At 41.4% G+C, this 5,105-nt stretch overlaps 1 long non-coding RNA gene across 1 annotated transcript in view; it reads right to left on the reverse strand.

Annotated features, from left to right (window-relative positions):
- Window positions 1-747: 747 nt before the first annotated feature.
- Window positions 748-5,105, reverse strand: part of LOC141164071 (uncharacterized) — a 115,097-nt gene continuing 110,739 nt past the window's right edge. Inside the window, exon 4 of the long non-coding RNA XR_012250828.1 lies at window positions 748-2,613. This is a non-coding gene — a long non-coding RNA (uncharacterized lncRNA). The remainder of the gene's footprint in view (window positions 2,614-5,105) is intronic.

Raw genomic sequence — 5,105 nt, forward strand, 5'->3', positions numbered from 1 at the left:
CATGGACCCCAGATACAGCTCTCGATGCAAGGATGACACAGAGAAGGACACATTCATGGCAGGGTAGAACGCAAACTGGTTTACTAAAAGTGAGGCAGGCAAGAGCAGTGGTTACAGTCTCGTATATGAGGGTACCATCATAGAGGTAACACAACAAAGTTGGCATTAATCTTGGTAGTTACACTTCAATACTGAGGCATACAGCTTGATGGATACTTTACAATAATGAGGAATAGCGCTTGGTGGTTACATTTCAATATTGAGGCTCAGAGATTGGTGGTTATATTTCAATATTGAGGCAGAGCTTGGTGGACACATTTCAATACTAAGGCACAGAGCTTGGTGGTTACATTATTGAGGCTCAGAGCTTGGTGGTTACATTATTGAGGCACAGAGCTTGGTGGTTACATTATTGAGGCACAGAGCTTGGTGGTTACATTATTGAGGCACAGAGCTTGATGGTTACATTACAATACTAAGGCACAGAGCTTGGTGGTTACATTATTGAGGCTCAGAGCTTGGTGGTTACATTATTGAAGCACAGAGCTTGGTGGTTACATTATTGAGGCACAGAGCTTGATGGTTACATTACAATAATGAGGAATAGAGCTTGGTGGTTACATATTAACAATAAGACATAGAGCCTGGTGGTTACAGTTCAATACTGAGGCACAGAGCTTCGTAGCTATACTTTCTCATCAAAGGCACTAAGCTTGGCAGTTACATTTCAATCCTGAGGCACAGAGCTTGGTGATTACATTTCAATACTGTGGCGCAGAGCTTGGTGGTTACATTTCAATATTGAGGCAGAGCTTGGTGGTTATAATAATAATAATAATATGTTTTTTATTTATATAGCGCCAACATATTCCACAGCACTTTAAGTGGTTATACTTCAATACTAAGAACAGAGCTTGTGGTTACATTTCAATTACTGAGGCATTGAGCTTGGGGGTTACACTTCAATACTGAGACATAGAACTTGTTGGTTGAATTTTAATACTAATACACAGAGCTTGGTGATTACTTTTCAGTTCAGTTGAGGAACAGAGCTTGATAATTGCATTTCAATATTAAAGCACAGAACTGGGTGATTACATTTGAATACTAAGTCACAGAGTTTGGTGGTTACATTTCAATACTGATGCACAAAGTTTTGCAGTTACATTTCAATACTAAGGCACAGAGATTCATGGGTACAATTCAGTGCAAAGGTACTTAGCTTGGTGGTTACATTTCAATATTTAGGCACAGAGCTTCATGGTTACTCTTCAATACTAAGGCACTAGGCTTGGTAGTTACATTTTAATAGTGAGGCACAGACCTTGGTGGTTAAATTTGAATGCTAAGGCACCGAGCTTCATGGCTACTCTTCAATATTAAGGCACAGACCTTGGTGGCTACATTTCAATACTAAGGCGTCGAGCTTTGTGGTTACATTTCAATACTGAGGCTCACAGCTTCATGGCTACTCAATACTAAGGCACTAAACTTGATGGATATATTTCAATACTGAGGCACACAGCTTGGAAGTTATATTTCAATACTAAGGCATTAAACTTGGTTACATTTCATTACTGAGGCAGAGCTTGTTGTTACGTTTCATTAGTGAGGCACTGAGCTTGGTGGTTACATTTCATTAGTGAGGGACTGAGCTTGGTGGTTACACTTCATTAGTGAGGCACTGAGCTTGGTGGTTACATTTCATTAGTGAGGCACTGAGCTTGGTGGTTACATTTCATTAGTGAGGCACTGAGCTTGGTGGTTACATTTCATTAGTGAGGCACTGAGCTTGGTGGTTACATTTCATTAGTGAGGCACTGAGCTTGGTGGTTACATTTCATTAGTGAGGCACTGAGCTTGGTGGTTACATTTCAATACTAAGAACAGAGCTTATTGTTACATTTCATTACTCAGGCACTGAGCTTGGTGGTTACATTTATATATTGAGGCGCATAGCTTGACGGTTACACAACAACAGGAACAATCTCTCAGTTTGCCAGTTGCACTTCTATACTGTGGCATACAGCAGGCAGCTATGGCAATCATCTGGTACAGTCCCTGTAACAGAAAACAGTAGGTGATATCAACTGGCAAGACATACAGTCCAACAGCTTTGGTTAAAGGCACTTGTCTTTGCATGTATATCACAGGCAGAACAGACCATAGTTTCCTTCTCACAGGAACAGTCTATACTATTTCTTAGGGACATCAGACCTCCGAGTACCAGCCACATCCTTAATCAGTATATCAGGTCACAAAATGCTCAGGCTCCAGATATTTGCACGTTCTCAGATGGTCCTTTAGAATGTGTCAGACCACAGCGCCACTTTGTGTCACAGTCCCTATCGCTGTCACGGGCCATGTTATCTCACCACCGGCGGTCATTCCCTGCAGGTCATTTTAGGGTGTAACTTGTTCTGAAGTTGCTCAGGTGTATACACTTTAGGTCCGGGCATTCCTCCACATCTGAGGCCGCTTTTACAGTAGTTGTAAGGTGGCGGTCTATAACCAATCGCTGTCTCCAGAGCCGCGCCACACTCACAGCTGTATGATTTCACCATTATATATTGTGCACAGCGTCTGCATCCAATCCAATGGAAATTCTGCCATCTATTATATGATGAAGGGAATAGACACATATTGCAATCAGTGTAAGTAGTGTAAGAGGTAAGACAGCATATCTTTCCATATAGCCAAAGTATGAGTAAGGAAAATGGCCGTGCACCATATGGAATGTATCAACCTGTAGAAATAATGAGCATCGACAGCCGATAGATAGGAAATAAAAGATCAATTCTTTATTTAATAGGCATACAATATGCCCAAAAAAATGAGTCGCTACAATGGATCACAGGGGTCACATCAACAGCATATATGCAAAGTATATAGAGGATGTATAATACTATAAACTCAGAGTATACAGCAGACATCAGTATATCAGATCCCAAATTGTGTGTGCATCATATAAACACTTGCCAGCATAGTATATCTGAGTATAATAATGAAAGATATAGATGTAACTTAACTCCACAAATTCAACCCTGGAAGGGAATAGAAGGAGCAGTAAATAGTTGTCTTACTCACGCGCAGTGCTGCCCTCTGTCTGCAGGTTGTGGTACCTGGAGTGATCCACCTGCTGGTGTTGCACCCACCCCAACGCTCAAAGAAGTGCAGGTATAGGTGCCAGCCCACAGGTTACAACCCACCAACCCATGGTACATAGACAAGCAAGAAGGTGGGGAAGGCTCAATAGCAAATTCCATGCAAAAAAAAATGGTGCATTTATTGGCCCATGTGAACAGGTGGCAGCGATTTGGCTCAAGAGAAAAGGTTCTATCTATCTATCTATCTATCTATCTATCTATCTATCTATCTATCTATTTACTATATAGAGTCATGGCCGAAAGTGTTGGTGTTGTTCCAGAAAATTAAGTAATTATTGCAGTTACACATGTCCAACACAAAAAAAAGCTGAGAAAAAAAAAAGGCAAATTGGACACAAAAAATGGTCCGGACAAAATTATTGGCACCCTCCCCATAATATTTGGTTGCACGCCCTTTGGAATAAATAATTGCAATCAATCACTTACTATAACCATCAGCTTCTTACACCTCAGCTGGGATCTTGGACTCTTCTTACAATCTGCTCCAGGTCTCTCATATTTGAAGGCGTCTTCTCCCAACAGCAATTGTAAGATCTCTCCTCAGGTGATCAATGGGATTTAGATCCGGACTCATTGCTGCCACTTCAGAACTCTCCAGCACTTTGTTTCCATTCATTTCTGGGGGCTTCTTGAAGTATGTTTGGGGTCATTGTCCTGCTGGAAGACGCATGACCTAGGACACAAACCCAGCTTTCTGACACTGGGCACTACATTGCCATCCAAAATCCCTTTGTATTTTTCAGATTTCATGATGCCTTGCACACAGTCAAGGCACCCCGTACCAGAGACAGCAAACAACCGCAAAACATCTTTAAATCTCCACCATATTTGACTGTAGGAACAGTGTTCTTTTCATTGTAGGCCTCATTCCTTACAGTAGTATAATGTGCTTTACCAAAAACCTCTATTTTGGTCTCATCTGTCCACAAGACACTTTCCTAGAAGGATTTTGGCTTACTCATGTACATTTTGGCAAACTGTAGTCTAGCTTTTTTATGTTTCTGTGTCAGCAGTGGGGTCCTCCTGGGTCTCCTGCCATAGCATTTCATTTCATTCACATGTTGATGAATAGTTCGCACTGACACTGATGCACCCTGAGCCTGCAGGATAGCTTGAATTTCTTTGGACCTTGATTGGGGCTGCTTATCCACCATATGGACTATCATGTATGGCAACCTTTCATTAATTTTTCTCTGCTGTCCACTTCCAGGGAGACTAGCTACAGTGCCATGGGTTGTAAACTTCTTGGTTATGTTGTGCATTGTGGACAAAGGAACATCAAAATCTCTGGAAATGGACTTGTAACCTTGAAATTGTTGATATGTTTCAAGAATTTTGGTTTCAAGTCCTCAGACAGTTCTCTTCTCCTCTTTCTGTTCTCCATGCTTAGTGTGGCACACACTAACACACAATGCAAAGATTGAGTCACCTTCTCCCCTTTTTATCTGGTTTCAGGTGTGATTTTCATATTGCCCACACCTGTTACTTGCCACAGGTGAGTTTGAGCGAGCATCAGATGCTTGAAACAAAGTTGTTTACCCACAATTTTGGAAAGGTGCCAACAATTTTGTCAGGCCCATTTTTGGATTTTGTGTGAAATTATGTCCAGTTTGCCTTTTTGTTCCTTTTTTATGTTGTTCCATTACACACAAAGGAAATAAACATGTGTAATTTCAATAATGTTCTAGGAGAAATAGTTAATTTTCTAGAACAACTTCAAGGGTGCCAACACTTTCAGCCATCTATCTCATATTTATCTACTAGCTATCTGATCACATGTAGTGTACATAGAGTGCCCGGTTTTTGTGTACAGGGGTGCAGAGATTTATCCATGCAGGGTATTAGGGCGACTAATGACGCTGATGAATGAGCCTTCTCGCCCCAATGCTCTGCCTGCTAATTGCTTGTCACTCATTGTTTGCGTGCGGTGCAGGCAGC

This window comes from Phyllobates terribilis, unplaced genomic scaffold (genome assembly GCF_046119375.1).
Source record: "Phyllobates terribilis strain yellow unplaced genomic scaffold, ASM4611937v1 Scaffold_1__5_contigs__length_1240528914, whole genome shotgun sequence".
Taxonomy (NCBI): Eukaryota; Metazoa; Chordata; class Amphibia; order Anura; family Dendrobatidae; genus Phyllobates; species Phyllobates terribilis.